This window comes from Athene noctua, chromosome 1 (genome assembly GCF_965140245.1).
Source record: "Athene noctua chromosome 1, bAthNoc1.hap1.1, whole genome shotgun sequence".
In the NCBI taxonomy this organism is placed as follows: Eukaryota; Metazoa; Chordata; class Aves; order Strigiformes; family Strigidae; genus Athene; species Athene noctua.
Window position 1 is genome coordinate 104793409 of NC_134037.1, and position 25264 is coordinate 104818672.

General features: G+C 42.1%; 1 protein-coding gene across 2 annotated transcripts in view; it reads right to left on the reverse strand.

The window, feature by feature from the left end:
• Nucleotides 1-14224, reverse strand: part of PTPN14 (protein tyrosine phosphatase non-receptor type 14) — a 123044-nt gene extending 108820 nt beyond the window's left edge. Inside the window, exon 1 of one of the 2 annotated variants that reach the window (XM_074897206.1) lies at nucleotides 14186-14224. The gene's annotated coding sequence lies outside the window, so the exon portion shown is untranslated. Of the gene's footprint in view, nucleotides 1-13075; nucleotides 13635-14185 lie in introns of those variants that run through there. The other variant, XM_074897205.1, reaches the window with a different exon arrangement.
• Between the last annotated feature and the right edge of the window lie 11040 nt (nucleotides 14225-25264).

The following is a 25264-nucleotide window of genomic DNA, read 5'->3' on the forward strand; positions in this document are numbered from 1 at the left end:
GATACTGATGCATCTCAGTTACTTATTTTCTCATCCAAAGTTCACAGTTGAACGGTCATTTGTTAAACAGCATTTTCCCCACAAGAGGCAAGAAAAGTAGCATAAAAGTTAGCTAGAGCAGGTAAACAACACAGTTCTCACTATTTTTATTGTCCAACCTATGATATCACAGAGGTGAGTTTACCCTTCTTCCTGAGACACAAGATGTCGAACAAACTGAAAGCAAGCAAGCAGAATACCCACACCATGATGCCAAATGCGAAGGACCTCTTTTGACTCATGCAGACCGGACTCCTCAATCTCTGGCCCTGTGAAGGACAGTCAGTGTTCCTATAGCACATACTCCACACTTAAAAGTTCATTTAAAAGCCTGGGGTACTTCACAGAGCAAGAATAAGAAGTGATACTGCTAAACAGGTTGTTCAGCTTTTTGTACAAATCATTAAAGAGCACCAACTGTAGACAGAAGTAGTATTACACTTTCTTAGCCTGCATGTTATTACAGTAGCATCTGCCATTAAAAAAACCAATAATCTAAGAAGTATCAAAGTTAGAAAGCTATTTTAGACAAAGTAAACAAAGTGGAGCGCAAAAAAAAAGAAAAATCCCAACAGGAAAAAAAACCTCACCCCATAATTTAAGTGAAACCTTTATTACAGAAACATGATATTGGTACCTCCTGAAAGAGATTGTAAAAATAATGGAAAAAACCCTGGTGAGACAGGAAGCTTAAACACAGCTAATCTAATGATGACTTTCATAACACAGGAAGCAAGCATGCTACCAAAGAGATGACAAAACCAGAGATTATTTTAGGTGTTTACCTATTTCCAGACCTAGCTAAAAAGTGTGCTAAAGGAACTTAGGTTAAGCACATCAGTCTTCCCGCTACAGCTTTTTGTTTTAAATTAAAATCATAGCAATTGACTTTGCAAGTAATAATTCTCCAACAGAATTTACTTTGCAACAAGATGTCAAGAGTTACTGACCCCTTTCACACACTCACCTTTGGAAATGCAATTTCCTGTTACAAACTGATGTCCTGATCCTGTAAACCTCTACTCACATGAACGCTCTGGTTTGGTAAGCAGGGCTGCAAGTTATGCTGGTAGCAGAGGGGCAGGTAAGCATATGCCAGAGGCTTTGGGATGCAGTGCTCACCAACTGGACTTCCTGCCCGGAGCTTACAGTGCCAAGGTAAATAATTACGATACCACATTGGCAGATGTGTCAGAAGTATGAGGTATTAACTAGATTTACTACAGTCTTGAATAACTGAGTTGTAACTTTCCGCTCTCCTAGCACGTAACATAATGATGCGAGGTGTGTTACAATGCCAGCATGTACCCAACTGCAACACTTAGACTTTCATATCTTAGAATCCATGAGGATTGTATTGGCTTCTCTTGCATAAGACCCTGAGCCCCTTTTGTCTACTTATGCTGCTCCATAACTACCTCCAAGAACAGGTCTGAATTTAACCTAACAAAGACTCAATTACCTATGCATAAAAGACTACTTGCTCAGAGGACATATAACACCATTGTCATCATCAGGATCCCATCAGGATCATAGCAAGAATAGAGTAATCCATGCTCAGTCTTACCAGACGTGGCCATTTGGCATTCTTTTGTTTTTAATTTCTTTAGACCTCGCAGTTTGTCCTTGAAAAGTTCCTGCTGTTCATAAGCTAACGCATCTGTGTTTAAACAGACTCAGTACACAAACTGCTTCCACATACTTGATAACGTCTTCTGCTTACACTTTCACCAGATCATCAGAACCACCATTCATTGCCATATCTCATGTCAAGAAGAGCTGAAAGCATACAAATCACTGAAAATATAATACGAACGATTTGACACATAGTCTTTAAAGGAATATACAAATACTGCAATACAATAATGTAATTGATTCCAGTATTTCAGTGTCTCCTAAATACAAAGGGAACTTTTCATTGTCTGACACTTTTCTAACTCCTGAGAGATATAAAATGCAGAGGTAAGCTTACAGCCCTGTCTAGACATACTTTTCCAATGCAAAATGCCACAACAGTCGTGGTGATACGCAAGACACGATGAAATGGTACATAGCCTGCAGTAAAACACATGACATTTGGGAGACTGCAGATTAATGGGTTTTCATCAGTCAATGGAACTACTCTTAAATCATATACCTTCGATGCTTTTTAAACTTAACTTGCCTTTCCTGTATTTCTCTGCCATCATAGAGATGACGAATGCATTATTTAAAAAAAACCAACCAAACAAAAAAACCACCAAAACACACCAAAACAACCTAAAACCCAAAATATTTCAAGTTCTGCTCAATCTCTTTTCCTAAGAGGCAGAGGATTCACTGCATAATGACTTAATAGAACACTAAACACTGACAACTCCATCCAGAACAGGTTCTGCACTGTTTGGTGCACATTCCCTTCCGCTGCAATCAGCACTTGATACCCAGCACTATCAGTTTGTTACACTGATCAAATTCTTTTAGGTTTGACCCCTGTACACAAAGATCAGCACACACACCAATAAAATAACCTTGCCGAGACAGCCGTGAAGGAATCTAAGTTATCACACAAGCAGTTCCTATCCACACTGGTTCTCCGTCAGATTAATTTAGCACCTTGCTTAAAGCATGTTGTGGAGAGCAGGTCTAACGATGTCTGATGAAACCTGGCATAGAAAGCACCCAGCACAGGAAACTACCTTGGACATCACACCTCAAGACAGCCATAGCTGGGGCAGGAATATACATGGGTGAATGAATATATGGCCTGTCAAACACGTCAGGATAAAGCAAATGAAGCACATATCAAAGTACAGGTACAAAGTTTGAAATATTACAAAGAAGATCACTTTGTTCATGAAGGCCCCAAAACACTATACTGCCAAAACTATTTACTTAAAGGTGCCTGGATTGGTTTTATACTACTGTTTTACCAAATTATTTCTTAAAAAATGTGCATAAGGAGCAAGCCAAAAAAAGGAAAAAAACCCACAACTTTCCTCAAGTTGAGTGACCCGGCTCATCTTCACCTTTAACAGAGCTGCAGAAAAATAACAATTACTGGAGCTAATATCACACGGCTTTCGTTTCTAAAATTTTATTATTTCAAACCACTATGAAGAAAGAGACCCATCTGATCACAAAACCAGAACTCTGTCTGTTTTTCTGATGGAGACTTAGACCCCTTCACTGAATGCTCTGGTGGACTGTCTAGTGTTATTTTAACATGGTCCCCACAACAGAGCTAGTATTCCCGAGAGACTAATACAATAAGTCACAGAGCTCATTATTGGGAAGTTTTTCCCTTATAAACAGGCTAGATTCTGTCTTAATCTTATAAAATTATTTTATGCATTGTATTACAAAAGGGTCTTTTTCAACATGTAAGTTTCAAATGTTATTTTATTTTCATTCCCATATTTTAACTTTAGTAAAAGGCACTCAACAAAACTAACATATTCTGCTTTCCAAACTGTGGCCCACAGCGCTCTCAGGCTATGGCAAAAAGCCTTTTTAAGATAAACATGCACAAGTTTGGTTTTTTTCATCGTAAGAAAATATCAGAATAATTGAGGATATCCTTCCCTGTCATTGTCATATCCTCTGTTGCTCTGTTTGATTGCAACACACAACGTGAAGAAACTGAGAAATGCATTTGCTTTGATTCCATTCCAAGTAAAAAATAAATTAAATTACATTATAAATCCACACAACTAAGGAGAACAGAGAAAGCAAAATGAAGTGGTATTTAACACTTGGTATTTAATCTGAAGTTATCTGCATACCCCACTCATTTAACAGATTTATTTGCTTGGAAGTTACTGTATTCTTGCAAGCTAGCAGTCCTGCCACTCATGACTATTTCAGACTATTGCTCGGGGCAGGGGGGAACGAAGTGCCAAATCTCACAGCTGTATGCAGAGAGTTAGTGGTACTTGTCAAGGACACTGAACACATAAAGCTAACACGAAAGTTAAGCTATACGTTAACAAACTTCTATTATAACACAAGTTGAAAATACAAATGTAGGAAAAAAACCTTATATAACATCAACAGAAGTTGACATTACTGACTAATAGAACAAAATGACTAATTGTCTCCCATGCACCCACCCCTTGTCAGATGTTTTGACAGATTAATTAGTGCATGGGTGACAATCTTCATACCTAAGTCAGGTTCTAGGAAAAGTGTAAGAATGTATCAGTTTCTCTGGATAAACCCATCTGTACATCAGAAGAAACAACTGGGCCATCATTAGACAAGGTTTAATGTTTTTTGAAAGCACATCCTACTCACATTAATCATTCACCCTTTCATCAGTGAAGAGTTATACATGCAAATGTACACTACGAAAGCTCAGAGCTGTTCTGTGAGCAACTGTTTCAGGTCACTACACCAGCAACAAAGAGCAAGAAGAGAAGCTAGAGCAAAACTAACATATAGCAAGTAGAGAGGTCATAATCCAAGCTGCTGTGTTCTCCTTGAATGTGCCTCCCTCCATTCCAGCTCCAGAAAAATGCTCAGCACTTCGTAAGGTCAGATCCTGAGGTGGTATCAGTAATTCCCTTCCAAAACAACTGTCTCAATTATTGAACAGTAAATTTGTAGGAAACGTGCCTTCCTGAATTTGCATATTTAAATGCATATGTTTCTGACAATTTAGCAATTAAATACAAAAAACAGAAAAACTTCCAAGAAATGAACCAGCTACAGATGGCAGGCTATGACCAAAGAAACCAAAATCCTCAGATATATGCCAGCTCTCCTCAACACACCATTTGCTTATTGCACCAAACTATTTCTTCTGCTCTTCCTTAGACTGTAATTCAAGGCATGTATTGTGTCTTTTGCTATTTGTAAAGCACCCAGCACATTCTGCAATGCAGAAAGGAGTTAAAAAACATTAAATGAAATCTAAGTCTTCATAGGCAGAATTTTATTTAATTAAACACTTTTCTCTGCATAACATTAAGTACTATGAAACATTAAACTGCGTACCAAAAACCCCAAAATATGTAACAAGCAGAAATAATTCTCATCTTTTATTTCCAACTTTTCAGAAAGAAAGTTAATTTAAAAAAAAAAAAAAAAATTGGAAGTGAAATCTCCTAGCAAGGAACATACTTAATGTTTGGATGCTAAATACTAACCTGCCTCAATAATCCTCTCCTGCATATATTTTAGTTCTGTTTATGAAGGAAATTTTCAGCTATGCACAAACACATTTTGGGGCACCAAGCTACCAAAAGGAACAAGGACACATGGAAGAAAACTTGCAAGAAAACCATGTCATTGCCTTTCTCTATTCTCAGAAAGAACCACAACAAAGTGGGAAGTAACAGCAGCTAAGTATCAATACCGTGATTTAGCTTCCTCTGCTATCACAGATTCCAAAACAGTCTTGGCAAAGGCGCCTAGGAATCACAGGACCTTTACTCAAATACATCTACATGAGCTGTTTTATTCACAAGCAGGAACTTGCCCTGTCCACCCTCTGTTCTGAAGCTACAAGAACTCTGAATCTCTGTTAATATTTGTGTCTACCAGCAAAAGACTGCATCAGCCATCCCCTTAAGATAGCAGCCAACTTCTTTATCTGGTAAGCTGACCAAAGCGTTTTCCCAAACAGACTGAATCTTCACAACACTATGAAGAATGTAAATAGACACCAATCCTACTCAGTAGCTCTTAAAGTATGCCAACCAAGGGAAAAAAAACACAAACCACAACAACAAACAATCATTTCAGATGCCCATTTTCCAAGACCTTTGAAATAAATTCACCAAAGCTCATCAGGGTTCTTCCTCCTGAGGCAGGTCTGTTCACATTGAGCGTGTCCGAAAACTCTTAAGGGAGAAGTCATATTTTCTCAGAAATCTTCTCTGTGTTTGGGGTAAGACTTTCAAGGCCTGCTCCCACTGAAGGCATCAGAAATTTTACTCCACCTCAGCACAAGATAAAACAGGCTACTGGATACATTGCTTTTCCCCCTCCTCTCCCTCTGTCCTGGTAAACAACAGGCACAAAGTTTTGTGTAGAAGTTCCTTTATACATTGTCTCACTTTCTAAGCACCTCAGATAAGCACTGCGTATCACATATGCGGAAAAAGCAGGGTTTCCACAGGGATACAGTTTTGCAATGAAAGAACAAAAGTGTTGAGGGAAGGGGTCAAAACAAAAATGGCACGTAGTTGTAGACATCAAAAATGGGGTCTGGCTTCTATTATTTGAATCTCCGATTGGCAAAGACCCCTGATTTTGCCCAGGCTTGTCAAAAAACCTAGCTTAATTATCATCATCAATAAAAAGCTAAAGGCATTTTATCTACAAGGTAGTGAATGCCTGTTCTCAAAAGAGGGAGTTCCACGATAAGAGCTAATCTAAAAAACCTAAGGAATGCAAACTATTTTCTCAGTTGTAAAAACAAGAAAGAATTGCACAAACACAAGTTAAAACAACTACTGGTAACCTTGCGCTTCACCTACACCACCAAATTCTGGGCTAAGGCCCTACCCAGTGTCCTTCGGATAGCTATGCTTTGAACAAGCCCAATGTTCAGAGGATGAAGTCCCAAAGAGGGCATTACTTTTATGCATCTTCACAAATGTGGGCCTTCCCATTAACTTGATTTTCTGAGTTCAAAAAAGCAGTGCAAGGCTACCTTCAAAACAGGTTCAGCCTTTTCAACAGGGACATCTCGAAATCTGTACACATTTTATTTTGTAGAGAGCTGCCAGGCAGCCTGTCAGACAGCTCATTCTCGTTGGTCAGACCACCTAAAAGTTACAAAAGACTTTGCTTTTTATGCTTTGGGTTATAGCATAGCTTTCTGAAACTTCTACAGACAAAGCTTGACTGTGTTATACCCTACATACACTAATCTGTTAACATGAGGTGTTGATTATTAGATCAGTCACAGTGCCTGCTACTAAATCAACTTTTTTCCCCACTTTCCCTTCTGCAACAGATTAACATTTGCAGTCTATAGATGTGCAAGAACTCCATGGTGTTGGTACACTATTGCTTTGACAATATTTTCTTTGAAACGCTCCTAAGTCACAGAAGATCTAGTTACCTCCAGAAACTGGTCCACCTATTTGTCACAGTCAGACATAAAACTATCATTCTGTTAGAGTTAAAAAATTATTTGGATTAACTACACAAATTACAAAATATTCCTTGTCCATTGAAACACTTACTAGAAATCATTGATCATCATAACCAATTTATTAATAATAGATACCAATGCTAACTGCCTTTTAAATGAAGTCTAACCATCAATTCTGTTCTCTATACCAGCCCAGGCTGCAGCAGACCATGCCTCAGTAAATTAAACCATCTTACTTTACTGTGTTGAAGTCCAATATATACTTTCTATGAAGCCTGAACATATATAAAAAAAGAAATCTTCCAATTCCACTTGCATTAATATTTAATTAAAGCCACCATCATTCATGGTACAATACAAAAATTAAATTGCTATTTTGGGTCAAATCATCAGCCTGATAACCTGTTTCTAACAGCAGCTTACCCTATGTCCTCCAGAAGAAAACACATGAAATATCACAGCAGACACTAACAGCATGATCCGTCCTAAGGTAAGTTTCTTAATCCCCATCAGATATTGTTGATTTATCCCTAGAGCATCACATTTAACATACCTTTGGCTGTAGTTGTGACTGTTCCTCCCGTCCCTAGGAACAGTTCAATTTCTTTTTCATCCTAACCAGGTTTTTGGTTTGTATGCTTTCCTTCAGCTGGAAGTATGGCAATTACCTGTATTTTTTTTTAAATGGTGATTTAGGGCTAGCATATACCTTTTATTTCAAACTACTTCCTATAACTAGTCATTGTATCAAAAAGTAATGAAATTATTACTAATTAAGGGCCAAACATTACTTTGCACATGTATTCTACCTCTTCTAACTGACCTCTTTGAAACAAAGCTATGCTAGTATTTTCAGTTCAACTTCATATGAATATCTTCCAATCTCTCGTCTTCGATAGGAGATCACAAATTGATTATTCCAGGTGAATTTGAGCACAAGTTTAATAATGTCCTGTGTTATTAACACAGCATTGAACAATGACTGTGGTATTTTTTTTTCTGCCCAATGCTAAGCTTAAGGAGGGTGCACAAGTTCAAATCAAAAATGTTTAAATCTTCCTCCCCACCTTAATAAATATAGGTAATTTACAATCCAGTAACATGAACAAGTAATTTGATTATTCCCTCTAACATGCATATTCTTGAATTTATCAACATCATCTGCTATGCTTCCCTTTTACCCAGCTTTCTTGGATACCCTTTATAATTTCTCAGTCTTCTTCAGTCTTGCCTAATCCAAATACTTTTGCATCATTAGCAAGTTTTGGCACACCATCATTCATCTAGTTTATTAGATCACCAACATACACGTTCACCACCCTCTTTTCAGAGTTGTTTCTACATCACATGGTAATTTAAGGTTTACATTGTTAATGACAAAAAAATAGTCTTAGTCATAAGAAAAAGTACACTCTTTGAGAACTAGAAAGCAGAGCTGCAGTTTCCAAAAGACTGACTTGGTTTTAAGCAAAGCTCAGTATCTGAACTCTTCACATGAGCAGAATGCAAGCAGCCACCATGTCTACAGGACATCAGAGGTGAGCTGTAGGTCCTTGTTTTCTTCTTCCCAGGACACCACCCATCCAACATGTCACAGACCTGACTCCCTCCAGAAAAATCCTTTGGTTAGAAATCCTTGTTAATGTTACCTAAATTTATGCTTAATTAGTGCTAAGTCTATAGTGCCTTAGGTATTTTCAGAAGTTGCTCATATATAGTTGACTATAATATGTACAACTGCTTATTACAGCAGCAATGATGGGGGGAAATATATTTTAAAACAAATACGCACATTCCTTTTACATGCTTTGTGCTGCATCATAGTCTCACATCCTTAATTCCAGATGGCACTTTTAGCACCGATTTACTGACCTTGAGAAGCACTTTAAAGAGCAATCTTAAAGCCTTCTTTACTTTCCTCTGCATCTAAAGGCAAAAATACCAATCAACATCATTCAGATGGCAAGGCATTGTATTTGCATAGTTACATTACCTTTATTTGACCACAATCTAATCTTGCAAAATAAAACTAGGCCAAATTTCATTACATTATGCATGGACACTGAAAGCTGAAGACAATGAAAATAGAATGCTCTTAATGCTTCAAACCTTCACGTTAAGTCATCCTTGAATTCCATAAATTTGCTTTAACAATGTATTTCATTATATGTTAACAAGTAAAAATGAACAGATTTAGCTAGTGAAAATCATTCTCATTAATTCAAAAGAAAAATAGCTCAACTGTGCTATCTTAAAGGAAACAGTAAAACCTGTACTAAGCTTTCTTGACTAACAAAGCATCAGCTGTGAATAAACAGATTAAAATTGCCTAAAGGTTTATTTGAACAGCAGAGGTGCAGGCAGAAGAAAAAGATAGTATGTATGCATTTAACAGGAAATCCAAATCTGATTTTAATCTAAAAAATAATAACATCAATAACAACTTTGATTCCCCATATATTTAAGATAAGCTGTACCTTGTTCTATATTTTAGCTTCAAAATTTCCAGCAAGCTCCATTTTTATGTTCTGGTTGCTTATTATGACAAAACCAGACGTTTCAATTATAAACACCATTTTGTAGGGTGGCTTTACAACAACAAAAACAAACCAAAACAAAATACTATCCCCCAAAACTGGATAGTCAAGCCAAATACTACCAAGATACAGAAAAAATAAAATAACCATCCCAATAACGCAATCAACCCAACAATAGTTATAGTGTTACTGCCTCAAAATCACACTATTTCACAAAAGAGATGAAGAACAAGTCTGCAAAACCTCCAGAAATTGATAAAGCAGCTGTCAGCTTTTGGACGCTTGTACATTTGACTCATTGATCCTTTCACGTTACAGAGTTCTCCTCGTTCCCTCCTACAGGCCAGGGGAAAGAAGAAAGGGGAAGAGTTACGGACTGCAGTTCCTGCTCCCGGGGCTATTTCCACGTTTGTGAGGAGCTCTATTCCTTCAGAGCGTGTGAGATGTCTCCTTACAGATCATCTCCTCAGCTCCAAGTGCACAGCAAGCCAGAAGGCCTTTGGCAGAAGAGGGGCACCTACACAGGACAGGCTACACTTGCTCTGGACATGAACCAGATCCAGCACAACTAGAGGCAGCTACGAGTGCCCACTGGGTTCTGTGGTCTCCTGCACTAGGCGCACAGTGGAACCAAAACCACACTTTTATCATGACCTTGGACTTCAGCTCAGGTCTACCTCAGTTCCTTTAGGATCTAGTCTTTATTTTTTTTAATATATTTTTTAAAACTATCTAAGAGGTAGGGTCAGCAGCTGCCACAGAGAATAGAGAACCGGTAGATTAATAAAATGGAACCAGACCATAAAATTTCAGAGAATCTTGTGCAGAGGCATACTCCTCACAGGAGGAACATCTACAGGGTAATGGTTTGTTTTCACAGACCAGAAGCTGTTCCTGTGGAACTCCACAAAGTTTAATAGGCCAAGACACACTGCACTTCACAATGGACTTAGACATAAAAAGAATTTTATGGCATATGGTCAGCATAAAAGTTAAGCCTGTATTGAAATCTTGTAATCGAGCTGGATGCACATGCACATATTGCATACTAAGTATTATAGCCTGGCTCCTGCAAAGACTTGTATACTTGTTTATTATTATGTATATAAAAGAAATTCTGTGATTTCAAAAGCACTATTCATGAATGCGAATTTAAGCACATGGGTGGGTCTTTGCAGGACTAGGACCCATATGCTACCAAGCGGCACTGCCTGCTAAAAACTTCTTACCTTTGTATACTACCAGCAGTTTATAAAACCCCCTCAGCTTACTAACCCTTGTAACAGAGGACTTGCTTCCAGTTGAGGAGCTGGATTTCAAGAACACTTTGCACACTGCATATATCTCTAATAAACTTAAATCCAGATTCAAATGGGCTACACTTGAGTAACATGTAACCAAATGCTGCCTCACTGGTTATGAAGAGAAACAGAATGAAGAGCAGCTCCTTTGGCTGTAGTGGTACAAAAGAAACATAGAAAAAGGAAACTCTAGAGTCACCAGAAGTATGTAGACAATTATTTTTTATATACTAAATACTTTCTCCAAGATTGGAGGAGCCACTGGCGGCCAAGGCAACTTGCTAAGTGTACGAAAGCAGATGTATTTCACGGAAAGCCCTTCTATACCTAAGTTACGATAACTGACTCACGGGCTTCTGCTGGACAAGAAAGACCAGGAGAAAAGTCAGTCATTAGTATTAACATTGGCTGCTAATTAACCCTCACGAACAACACTACACCAAAGCTACTTCTGCTACTATTACAGAAACATTTAAAAGACACATTTAAAACTTTAAGTATAATGTACATGAAAAGCTCAATTTGCTCAGTACAGACGTGAGTCCCACAGCCCTTGCTCTGGCCTTGATCTGCACCACCAGACCCTCTGAGGTTGCAGAGACAGTTGTGCTTTCAAGCTTCTTGCACACAAACGCAGTGGTGGAATCGATCACCACAAGCTCTGCCACAGATTTTGGGGACTACCTGTTAGCTGACAGGCTGTGCTTCAAACCGTAAGTTTGCAAAGCTCCCAGCCTTTGCATCACGACCATTAGATACACACAAGTGCCCTCTGCCTGTAAGCAACTCTGGCACAGCCTCCTACAGAAAGCAAAAAAAGTACAAGAAAGTACTGCCAATAACAGAACAGGGCCTAGAGCTTATTTGCATTACTATAATATCAACACACGCTTTATTTTACACCACGTAACAAGTACTAGATGTCAGCTACAGGCCCCCCAGAGGGCAAGAGCAAAAGCTGTATAATCTGTATTTTCTCACTCATATTTGATGGGACTTTCTCAGCTGGATAAGAAGAGTGCAGTCCCTGCCGGGACTGCCTCCCCTCGCAGCTCTCTCCAAAAAGACCTGACTACCTTCTCTCCATGATATGGAGACTGGCAGGTGGTGACTTGTGATTTGGGGGGAGCCATTTTATATGCATATTTTTCCAAACGCTAAAGAGCTTCATGATATAACAGTGCTTTCAGAATAACCCAACCCAGTAGTGATTATCTTCCCAGAGTTTTAAGAAAAAAGAACTGGCTTCTGGTAAAAGTATTTCCTTCAGCTATGGTTTCAGGCTACATGCCAAAAATCCCAGAAAACATTCTGGGCAGCAACATAGTGAATCTGAGCCTTTACCGGTCACTGTCTGTTCCCACCTTGTTAAAGTTACAAACACCCAAAGAGTTGCTTATAATGGAAACGCATGATGATTTTTACGCAAATCTAGAGATAAAAGGTTCTCGATAGGAAATCTCCAGTGCAAATTACATCCCCATACCACACATGTATTATGTAACGCTCGTCCCAAACACACTGCAATAAAGAGAGCTAGTTTGGGATCTTAAGAATTCATTGACTTTGCCACATCAGAAATGAGAGGAGATGTCATTCTCCGCCGCTTCGCTGCGATCTTTCCTGCACAGCTCTGCGTGAACATATCTGCTGAAGACGACCGGCCAGTTTAGGCTTGACTGTACCTAACAAAGGAGGAGGTAAACCCCTGGGCGGGGGGAGACAAACACAGGCATGCCGCGGTGTAAATACGAGCAGCCCAGCCGAGCGTCCTGCCCGCGCCCGGGTCTTTACAAATTCCTCTCGATTATGCGAACGCCACGTTATCTGGGTGCCTAGCAGATTAAATTCCCAGGCTGGACGGACCGTCCGAGGCTTGTTTATCGCAGGTCACCGACCGGCGTCTGTAACCCAAGCTTAGCTATTTTCGTAATGTACAAGCCGCAGCGCATACTGGAACTGCCCGTTGCGGTGCACAGCGAGCCTCACGCAAACGCTGCCCGTCGCGCCCACGGAGGAAAAGGCGCGACTCGGGCTGTCCCAAAGTCAGCGCGGGTGGGGGCCGAGGGGCCCCAGCCCAAACTCGAGCGAACTCGGCGGCGGCTCCTTACCTGCTGCTCGGCTCCGGCTTTGTGCGCTCCCGCGGGAGGCGGCTGCCCCGGCCCGGGCGGCGGCGGGGGCCGGCGGGACCCGCAGCGGGCGGGGAGAGCTGCGGGCCGCTCCCCGGAGGCGCTGGGGAAGGGAGACCCGCTCCCGCCGCCCCGGCCCGGCCACCGCGGGGAACTTCGGTGGGGCGGCCGGCAGCTGGGGCCGCCCGGCGGCGGCGGCGGCGGCGCGGGGGGCCAGGGAGCCCTGAGCTCCTGCTGCCGCCCGCGGGGTGCGGGAAGGAGGGAGGCAGGGCGGGAGGGAGGGGACTGGTGTCCCGCGGGGGCGAGCGGGGCCGGCGGGCGGGCGAGCCGGAGGCGGCGGGGCCGGGGCCGGGCTGGGGCCGGGGCGGCGCGGGGAGTCACGGCCCAGGAATGCCAGGAATGTGGGGCGGCCGCTGCGGCCGCGGGGCCCGGAGACGTCGGGGACGCGACTTGGGATTTCTTTTCTCTCTCTGCTTGTTCTTTTTTCCTTTTTTTTTAAAAAAAAGAAAAAAACTATTCTCCCCCCCTCCCCAAGGAAGGAGGGCTGAAACCCACCCCGCGGAGGAGGGAAAAGGAGGGAGGAAGAGGAGGGCACAGGCTCCTGCCAATCCGGGCGGGTGCCGGCCGCCGCGCTCCCGAGGAGGGCAGAGCTGCCAGGCGCGGGGCGCCCTCCCCTCCGCCCCCCGCCCCTCCTCTCCGCCTCCTCCCGCCCCCCCGCCGGGGCGAACCGGCCCCTTCCCCGCCCCTCCCGCCGCGCGTGTCGGCGCGGGGCCCGGGCCGGTCGCGACCCGCCGTGGGGCTGCGCGCACGTGTCGGGGAGGGAGCGGGGTGGGGGGAGGCGCTGCGGCGGCCCGGCCCGGCCCGGGGCGGGGGCACCCCCAGAAGGACTCGGGGGTGCGGAGCGGCGCCGGGGCAGCTTTGGCATGCGTGGGGTTGGAGCCCCTGCGTTCCCCCTGCCAGCTCTCCCCCCGTAGGTAGGCAGGGTGCCCCCCTGCCGCCCCTCTTCTGCCCCGCCGTGACCCGCCATTCATCTCCCTCCGTCTCGCCTTACAGCACGGTTTCTTCTCCCTCCCTCCCTCCCTCCAGCCCTACCTTCGCTCCTCCTGCTCCTTCCCACTCGAGCCCTTTGGCTCTGCCGCTGGCTGCGTGACCTCCGCCGCCAGAGTGGGCGGTTATCGGGTAGCGGGAACCCCCCCACCCGGGTGCCGTCGCCACGCACGCGCCTCGCGGGAAAACCGGCCGGAGGAAACCTGGAGTGGGTGTGAAAGGGGCGGTTGGCGCGGGGGGGGGTGCGGGAAAGCTGCTCCCGATGCTGCGGCAAGCCAGGAGCACCCTCAGGAAAGTCGGGACTACCGGTCAGCCTTGGATGGATGGCCCCAGACCCGGGAGGCTTAAGAACGGTGCGAGTATAAGAAACACGCAGGTGCTCTCGCGTGTCACAGCTGATGGACAACTTGCAAAATTGTTCTGGCCTTAGACTACATTTATCTGAAGTTATCCACCTTCCGAAAAGTGTATACAAATACTTTTGATACCAATGGGCACCTGCAAAAATGTCGAAGGGAGATACCTCTCTAAAACTGTGACACCGGAATTTATGGACTCATACAAATGGTGGAAATTCCGGAAAATGGTAATAAATGAGAATTGATTCTGGGTTTGAGTCGCTGTGCTTTTTGTGCTACTTGTACACCTTACAGAAGGAGTACGTCAGCAGATTCGTTGGAGTCAGGATTACTCAGATTATTAATGGTAAGAGGATCAGGAGCTGAGAGGGAGAAATAGCAGATTCTTGATTTTGATAGATAAGTAATTGTATTTAAATACCGTATGTGGAATCACAGGCCTATGCCTTACCTCTGGCATAATAATATAATTACATTTTGCAAGGAAAGTCCTTTTCATCTGAGACTCTCAAACATTTTACAAACACCACACCTTAATAAAGTAAGTCATTATCCCCATTTTACATATGGCTACACCGAGGCACTATGCAGTGACACCATTTAAGTTTTTAACTTGAGTTACACTTGATCACGTGTAGGTACAGAGCTTTGAGTAACAATCTGGAAGAAACATCAGGTGTCAGAATGAGATGATAAGATGTATTATAGGGCCGCTGTGCTCTGAATTTACACAGTTCAGCTTTAGGCCAGAAATCGGCTTTCCCCTGTGGAGTGGAAAGCTGCACGAGAAGGTAGCGTGCATCAAACTAGGCTTTAACCTGTGTGGTTTCTGTCAGGTTTTCCTCACGCTGGGGCAGGTGCAAGAATGTTGTTCTTAACAAATAACTGACTTTTGCATCTGTGCCTCAAGGTGGTGTGCTGGCTACCTTAAGTCTTTTAGTCGAATTCCTGGTTTGCAGCTGGTCACTTTCACTTTCATAGGTCTCTCTGCATTTGAAGTAAACTTATTTAATGACCTGAACCGCTAATGAAATAATGTTGCAAGAAGCATAAACATGCTGACAGATGGGAAGTTTTGGAGGGGACATTTTATGTATTGGTTATCCTCAGGACAGGGTCCCCTAGAAGAAATAAAATCAGATAGAATAAATAAAATCAGACTACTTGTCAGCAAGAGCCTTTTCCTAAAAGGTCAGCTCAACAAACTCTGCAAAATGAAATGTATTTCAAACTTACCCAAGCAAGAGAAGCTCTTGAAACCAGGAAGGGTGAAGATCATTAGTTTTTCATGAAATCACTTAATGAGGTGATTAATGCGTGTCTTAGACTCTCAGAGATTGTAGCAGTAGGTGCTTTAGAAAAAACAAGCTTCCCAGAGATTATAGCCAGTTACTGCAAAGAGTCCTCGATATGGAAATCTGTTGTTTGGTGCTACTACCTCTTTCTAGGACCACTGAAACCTGGAATCTTTACAAACACTGTTGATTCCCAAGAGCTCTCAGGAGTATATGACCCTGGGATTAAAACCAATCATTCCTACTTGCTACTCAGGAGCGGTTTCATAAAATACTAAAACTAGATTAGATGTTCCTCATGCTGTTTCAAAAATGGGATGTTAAAATGATACAAATCATAGATTTGGTTCCAAACCCCTGTGCTGGTTTGAGTTTGTCCAGAAAACTGTGATGGTTAATCTGCTATCAATTATATGTAGGTGGATTCTGTATTATCTTTCTATACTGCTAGGGAATCATGTTACAGCTTTTTTTTTTTTTTTTTTTTTTTTTTTCTGAAAAAGTGACAACTCTAAATTATATTTGGAGATTTTATTAACTTGTAATGATTTATGGAATTTACCTCCAAAATATTCCCTCTGCTCTGGTATAAATTAATTTTTATACCGGTTCCTTCTTCAGTTTCATCAGGATTATTATATTAAGATGCTGTACAAAACAGTAGAGTAGATGCAAAATAACTTATTGACATAGGATTGTACCTCAGTTACCTTAGCTACCAGTCTTCTGGTAGAAGACTGATCTTGGGCATGTAGCAGCACATCCCTGTGTCTTAATTTTCTTCTCTGAAAATTGAGATAATGATAGTGATCTTAAGTAGGTGCTTTTTGATTTGCAGATGAAAGCACTGTATAGGAGAGAAACTTTTTTTTTTTTTTCCAAATTGTGGATTTGACAGGCCCGAATGTTGTGTCAAAAACCTTGTGAAAATAAAGACCAACACCATTCCACTTGACCAAATGGTTAACTATCAGCAGAGGAAAACTGATTTTATCTGAGTCAAAATACAGGAGACGTTATTGTGTCAGTGTTAGCTGAAGCTAGGCGCAATGAATTTTGAAGTGTCTTAGCACCTTGCTAGCAAGACCTGTATTAAACATATTTTGAATGTGTTTAAACTGAGGTTAAAGTAATTCTACAGTCTTGTTATAACATGGAAAAATCTCAGTCCTTGTTGGTTGGTGAAACCATGTCATAACCTGTTTCATATAAAACTGTCTTTAAATTGTGCTTAAGCAACAGCTGGTGGTTTCTCCTGTGAACAGTAGATGATGTTTAATTAGCCTTACAGTCATCTACATTACAATCAAATCAAAGAATGCAGTTGCAACACATTCCCAATTTGTATTGTAAATGTGACCCTAACTGTGTTCCTAAAATCTCTGTCATGTGCTACAGCTGGGTACACTGACCTGATTGTAACATAAGCAGAAACTTAGCACGCTAGCAGAAATTCCCATTCCTGAAATCATGCTCGTTCTTCATAAATTGATACTTTTAATGTTTGAAGCCTACCACAAGAAAAAAAGGTTTACTTCTCTAGTATCCTGTGCTCTCATTAATTATTCCATTAAATAGTGTTTCTCAAAATCATCTCTTAAAAAAGGAATTTGGATTACACAATCTTGGAAAACAAACCTGTTGCCACCAAGCATGAACTAACATGTTACAGTACTCAACGGCTTATCACAAGTAAGACAGCACCCAGTTTTGTAGACTAGAAAAAGTCTTGGTTGATTATCTGTGCAAATAAACTATGCTGTGTTGAATATTCTAGTTTGCTTAGAGTTGTATTCTGCCTGAGGACTTACTTAATACCTGTGCCTCTTTTCAGCTCTTCAGCGAGAGATGTAAAATTAAAAAAAATGTTTAGCATTTGTGAGTAAAGTAATGACCACAGCTGTAAGTACTCCAAATGGGATTTGGACGAGGAATATACCTTTGGATGCAACTGTTACTGCTGTCCAAACTAGAATAGTGTAATGGCAGAGTGAAAAACATTTTTCCAGTTTTCATGGATTATCAATTTGGGTACTTTTAAATGTATCATTTAGCATGGTCATTAGGTCTTCAGATTTCTGAAAATAGTGGTCTCCTGAGCGGAAAAAAAAAAAAAAGAGATCACTAGCTTTTAACAGAAGTATTAAATTAGCAGCATGCCTAGAAGTCATCATACACCACTGGTTTGTAGGTATTTTAGTGGCGGCTCATTTCTGATAATCATAACCTTTATGTGTCTCAGCATGCATTTAAGTGTCTGACTGTGGGCACCCAGCTGAAAATATTTTGTTGCCACTTAGAGATAAATGGTTTCTTGAGAAAGCAAAGAGCTAATGTTCTAATTTAAAATGTGGTTTGGGAACTGTCACAAACTTGTGTAACTTCAACTGAGCCATTATGTTTGCTTATCTCTCTGAAATGGGTGTAAGTCCATACCTGGATATGAGAGTACTGTGAAACTCCGAATTTGAAGACTGTCTGAAATTAACAGTGAAGTGCACTGTAAAAAACCAAAACCTCAGATAGGTGTACCTTAGCTTTTCGAAGTCTGTACACTGTTTCTAAAAGAGCCCTGATTCTCATTCTCCCTTTTGGTCAAAATGAACAGGAAACTTGCTCTGAGTTAGAGCAATCTGTGAATGCTGAGAGGTGTATATAAATATAGATTATTTTCTATGCTGACTATCATTTGCATGATACACTAGATACCCTGGAAAGATTTAAAACACACACAAACATTTTCCTGGTAAAGATTAATGCAAAAATGGCATAAGAAATACCAATAAAACTGTTGGAATTTAGACTTGGAAGAGGTGAGGAGATCAAGTGATAACCAAAGTCATTAAGATGTAGAATGCAGTTGTTTTATCCTTGCATATTTATTTATTCAACTGGATCATTTCAGTTAGTGGTTCATAAACTATGGCTGCCTGAGATGGGTTCCCACTGCAATTAGTTGGGTGACTGAAAACTCACTCTTGAACTTGCCTGTAAAAATGGCAGAAGTAATGTTGAGGTGGTTACAATGCGTGTAAGATAAGGAGGCATACTTTTGTCTTATCTATTCAACCTTTTAACAGAGAAACACAGGAAGATTTTAGAGACAGCATTAAGATAGGTAGAGGCTAATAAGTAATTTGATTAGTTTGTTATGAATGGTGTAGGTGATGTTCTTAATTATTTCACTGACTGATAAAAGATTTGACAGTAGGTGAACACAATAAGAAGCAAGTATAGATTCTCAGATAATAGCTACCTAAAAGTGATAGATATAACTTCATATATAAATATATATATAATATATATGTATAATAAATAAATATATATGTAGGACATAACAAAAATGAAACAAAGTATGAACTCAGGGCTTTAATTTGAATAGTTTATAGCAATGGGTTGTTAAATGGAGATTAGGCACAGCAAGGGCAGCCATTGTAAAAGATCAAGAGTTTAGAATAGAGACGTCAACAGAGAAGCAAAACTCTGACTTTTGAAGGCAATCATGCAGATGATGGCCACATAGCACTGTGAGAGTTGGCCTTTGAGGAAAAGAGAAACTTAAAAGTACTTTAAAAAAAGTTAATAAAAGAGTTAAAGGTGATAGAGGGAGGAAATCACTGAATGTAAACCAAAGAAAAAACAGATTGAGAGAGCCCTAACAAGAAAAGGAGGTAACGACTTACCAGCAGGCATTTTTTACATGTTCCATTTGAAAAAAAGTTGTTGGTAAAGATGGAAAGAGGCAGAGATGGCTATGAAAGGTGTATGCTTTCAGTTTTTATGTAAGGCATTTCTCTCTCACTTGAACAGAATGATACTCAGAGTAAATGTACATGTGTACTGTTAAGAGTAGAATCCTAACAAAAATGTGGGCCAAAGGAGATGCAATGGACTCACAAAAATCAGAAAGGAGTGGGGCATAAAGGAAATAGGTTCTCATTTTACCAAATGCTCCCTGAAACCTGGTATCTCCTTGCCCATAAGATATAGCAGTATTAGATAGTATCATGAACATATTTTTTGGTGTTAATATCTGTAGTGTGAAAGATTTGCTTGGCATTGCTGTTTCTAGCTGGCAGCAGAACTATAAAGAGAGTGAATTTACCATTAAGAAAAAAAGAGTTCCAGTCTTATTTACAGTGCAGTAACTGGTAATTTGAAGTCCTAGACAATATCGACTTGATGTGTCATATCATAATGTAATTGCTGGAATTATTTATCATTTTCTTCACTGCACATTAGTTGCTTAAGTGTTATGATAATGGCTGTATTCACAGGGTTTAAAAATACTGGTTTTAGAACAGGAAGGAAAGACATAAATACCTTTTCACTATTACAACCACTGCTATAGCTGCAAACTTTTCACAGTTCTTCAGGTCAAGACAGTAAGTGTGCACTTAAATAACAAACTTTTTTTTATACATTTGCTTTCTTCCTCCACCCTTCCAATATACTAACAAGTGTTAACTAACAACCTCCCCTTGGTTTTAAATCCTTTATGTTGTTAAATAATTTTACTATTGTTTGTGATAATGAGGCTATCTGTGTAACCATCCAGCAGTTTTAAATTCAGAGGTTAACACTTCTACAGAGGTTTGCAGATTATTAAAAGTCACAATAATGCTACACTGCTTGCAAAGGTCTGAGCATATTTTCCTGTGATTAAAATTATTCAGAGTAATTGCACTTAGTATGTAAGAGACACTTAAATGAAAGCAGAAGTTGTAAGATAGTTTTATCCTTGTAAAACACACAAGTTATAAAACACAAGATTGCATTTACTGTGCAAAGGTTTTTTACTATCATTTATGACAGATAGGTGTTAGGGATTAGAGCATAGGGATTTAGGGTCTTGTTACATAATGTTTTAACTGATTTAAGCTGGTGTCTCTACAGGCCTGTCCACTGTCTCCTGTATATCCATGTTCCATCTGTTGAGCTGGGTCAGGCATTTATCTGACCCCACGGTGCAGCAGTTTGAGAGACCCAAGCTATATACAAGTTAATGTTACTAGAAGGGTCTTTTGCCTAGTATAATACCCCTTACCAGTTTAACCACCTCACCTGGCAGTTCAGATCAGCACTGAAGCTGTTATAAAGCAGCATGCAGGCAGGGGACAGGAGGAAGGGTGGGAATGCAGCAGCGTTGCCTCGAGGTGTTTTAAACTGCCAGGAGCCGCACCTGTGGGTTCCTGTCCAGCACCTGCATGTGATTCACTGTGTCACCTTAGACAGGGCAGGTAACCTCAGTCACCTTCTCAGTACCAGGAAACCTACCCACTGGTGTTTAGTAGGCTATACTACTCAATGTGATCACCAGACAACAGAGCAGCTGTACGTATTTTATCCACTAATATATTCATCCAGTTGACTAGCACTGGTGTCAACACGAGCACTTGAGCAGCAGTTTCCATCAGTAGGTAAGAAATACTATAATACTCCCTAGTGAAACCTGCTGTTTCCTCTGGGAACAAAGTTATAGTTTATAATTGGTGATGTGCTGTGGTCTCTGATTTTGTTAATGAACTGTTAAAAAGATTGTGCAGGTCACTTCAACCTTGTTTAAGTGCATAAAACTAGACAGTTAAGAAATCTAAGGTGTAAGGGTCTCTATGCCTCCTAATGGCACCCTCCTTTACATTCATTCTGTTCACCAAACAAGGGATGGGTTCCCTGGAGAAATGCAATTGTATGAAGGATAGGAAATCTAAAGGTACATAAGCAATCAAAGATTGTATTTTACAACAGCAGTTTGCTGGGCTTTATTAATACAGACTTAACCTTGCAACTCCAGTACTAACACCTAAACTGCCACCTTCTCAGTTACCTACCTGCATTGGCAGAGATGGAGAATTTTGTTTTCCAGAGGCGAGAGGCACCACTTAGTACAGGGTGGGGTTTGGGTGAGGCTAAGGGAAATGATCTGGCTTTCTTCTCTTTCACCCCCAACCTGGCAAAGCATCTGCCTCTAGTGCCTCAACAGGGAAGGTGGGAAGCTAGAAGCACATCAGGCGCAGAGCGGCTGGCCCATTTCTCTCTTTCTCTGGGTGAATGGGGTTGCTCTAGCTCCTCAGGTGCTCTTTGATGTGTGTGCATGTGTGTGTATGTATATATATATATATATATATGAAATAGGCTTCACCTGACAGATTCTGAGTCTGGCAAGGAAGAATATGGCAGAAAAGCTCTTAACTGGTTTCTGTTCCTTGTAGTGTCCAAGCAGGGTGGGATTTTCTTATCAGAAGTTCTTTCCCTTTCTTTCCCTTCCTGTTTTGATCCATCAAATGCCCTGATACAAGCTGCAGTAATACGAGTTCAATCTTCAGTGGTTTTTGTATTCTACTTACTGTTCTGGCCCTTTACCAAAAATTACAGTAAGGAATGCAGGTGAGAAAACATAAACGTTGATTTTTATCATTTGGTAAGAACTGAATGGCCTTTCAAGGACAGAGAAAAGCCACTTCACAAGGCTGAAATAGTTTTCTGTGCTTGAAATCATTGGGTGCTCCAAATCAGGGAATTTTTAGAGCCTCTTAGAAAGACCCCAAGAATTCTAGCCAGTAGAGAATAATATTTACAAGTGTCAGGCAAACTGATGGTTGCTATTAACACCCTCTATAAGTTGCTATTATTTATTCAGAGTATTTGACCTTATTCTTGAATCTTAAGACTTCTATCCTACATTTACTAGCATTTTTGTATATTATATTTGCTTCCAATAACTAATAGTTATGAAGCTACTGTGTGAAATAGGGTTGATACGGCAAAAGAAAAAACAAATTTCTGTACTCTTCATGAGTCCTTTTATTTTTCATGAAAATGAGTTAATTGCTGCAATAGTCAACTAAAGGATGCCAAATATGAAAGAATTCATTTGTAAATCATTATCAACAGAAACTCAGTACAATCTGACCATTTTTAGAAATAGGCTTCAGAACAAGTGTTCTCTCATGTTTAAGTTTACAACAGTGGTCAAGTTCCTTTTTTTAGCTGTAGCTATCCAGGTACCCATCAGACTGCATCCTAAAAACTCTTCACACTTGTTATAAGAACCCTGAAGGCTATCTCTACTCACTTTTTCCCCTCCTGAAAAATATGGCACCAATCTTGGAAGTTAAAGCTATTTCGCTGAAACCTTCCCTGAGGGATTCATCATGATGCAGTAGTTTAAATGCTAGTGCTCCCTATCCATCAGTGGTCCCACTGTAATATTTGCAGTAACTGAAAACTCTTCAACTTCTACAACTGATTAAGTTACAATTGATTAACATTTACTGCTGTCAAATGAAAAACTCTTACTGAATATAACATATAATGAGTGTTTACTCCTTACAGAACATTTGCCCCTTGTCCACCAAGTGGGGGATCCCCTTCAGTTCAGACTGGTCCTCAGCTTTCATGAATTATTTGCCAGTTAGGGGTTTCCCACTCTTCTGCTAGTTCCTGCTCCTCTGCTGTTCTGTGCTGGCTCCTCAGTAACACCCACACGGTCATCTCTAAGAGTGCATGAAGTTCACCACGGAATTTTCTAGCTTGTTTTCTATTTAATCGTCATTTGCTAAGAGGTATTTATGATGGATCGGTTCCATCATTTCGATGGCTTGTTCTGTTCTGGAGCTAGTTTAGAGATTTTATAACAACGTGCTATTGAGTTTGTTGTACCATATTTATTTGTACTCAGGCCTCTTGTGAGCTGATCGGTGAGCTGTTTAACTTATCAAGGAAGATTTGTTTAACTCAGTTTCTGAAATATGATTAAAAGAACAGTGCTGGAGTAAATATTCTCAGAATGATTGCAAGAGGCATTTAATTAGGTAGAATGACAATCAGATCAGTAATTCCCAGATTCTGATCGAAAACATCATTGTGTTTTAAACCTGACCCCCGCTTTTCAGAAGGGGGGGGGGGGGGGGGGGGGGGCGGGGGGCGGGCAGGGAGAGAGGGAACACCGGAGGAAGTGTTTGAAAAACAGTTACGGGCACCCAGGGAAGTTCACAGACGCTTTAGAGTCCTTCGCTGTTGTCATTTGCATTCTACAATTCCTGTTAGCAAACGCTTGGAAATGTTTTTGGTTTGTGGTTTTTTTTTAACTCTGTGTTTCTATTTTAGGGTGGAAAATGTGCGATGTTGGGTTGAATCGCCTTCCTACCCTCAAAAAAGCCCCGACCCCCAGGAGCAGTTTGGGCAGAACTAACCACTGAACTACTTCGTGATTCTTCTGCAGATCTTTTCAAGTGAAGGCACGATCAGCAGGGCAGCACCGGGACATGGCTTTCAGAACAGGTTCTCTGGCGGATCGGGGCAGTGATTATGGATAAAAGGTCGGACGCTGCCGTTACACCCCTCCCCGACACCTGCTGCGCTTTCCTCACAGCCCTCTCCTTCCCGCCCCGTCGGGTCGGGCCTCCGGTCTCTCCCGGTGGGCTGGCTCTGCGGGAGGACGCCTGCCGCCCACCCTCGCCCCCAGCCGCGGTGCCCGGGACTCCATCGGGGCCGGTCGCCCCGCCCGGCTGTGAGCAACAGCCTCCGAGGCCAATCACGAGCCGCCTCCGCCCCGCCCCTGCGCGGCCGCCTCCAATGGAGTTTGAATGCTTCCGAACCAGCCAATCACGAGGGCCGGCGATCCGGCGCGGCGTCCTCATTGCTACCGAGGCGAGGTCCGCGTGGCGAGCGGCGTCGCGGCGGGGCCAATCAGGGCGCTCGGGCGCGGCGGCTCCGCCTGGGCGTGCACAAACGGCCGCCGCGGCACCGGCAGCTTTGAATTGTGGCGGAGTGCCCGGCTGCGAGGGGCTGAGGGAGACGGACTGACCAGCTGATGGACGGACGGACGGACTGACTGACTGACTGACTGACTGATTGATTGATTGACAGACTGACTGACTGATTGACTGGCCGACTGGCTGCCGCTGGACCCCGGTCGGCGTTTAAGAGTGAGCGGGCGGGGGCTCGGGGCGGCTGTCCGCCTCTGTGCGGCCGGGACCGCCGCGGCGCGCCCCGCGGTGCGGGCTGTTAGCTGGGCGCTGGGCTCGGCTCTCCCTGAGGGCGGGGGTGTGTGCGGCGCCTGCCTTCGGCGCGGTCCGTTCCCGGGAGGGGACGGCGTCGGACCGTCCGCAGGTGGCAAAACCGCGAGCCCCTTCCTCGGCCGAGGGTCACGTCTAGTGAGATTCGTGGAACCCCGAGCCGCTAGCTCCTGGGTGGGCTCCGCCCGTCTGTCGTCGATCTCTAGTTTTGGTTATTTTGAGGTAACCCCTCTCTCACAAATAAGTTCTGAGCTGTGCTGGTGTCCCAACAAGGCGAATCTATGCCAGAGCCTCTAAAGGCACAGTCATTGCGACAATAAAATCGTATGAGAGCGTCAAAGTCGCATTTAAGGGAAAAGTGTCTTGAAGCAGTTTCTGCCAGTAGGGAGCGTCCTCATTGCCCCGAGCTCGGCAGTATTGGTTTGAAAAACTGGAAAAAAAAAAAAAAAA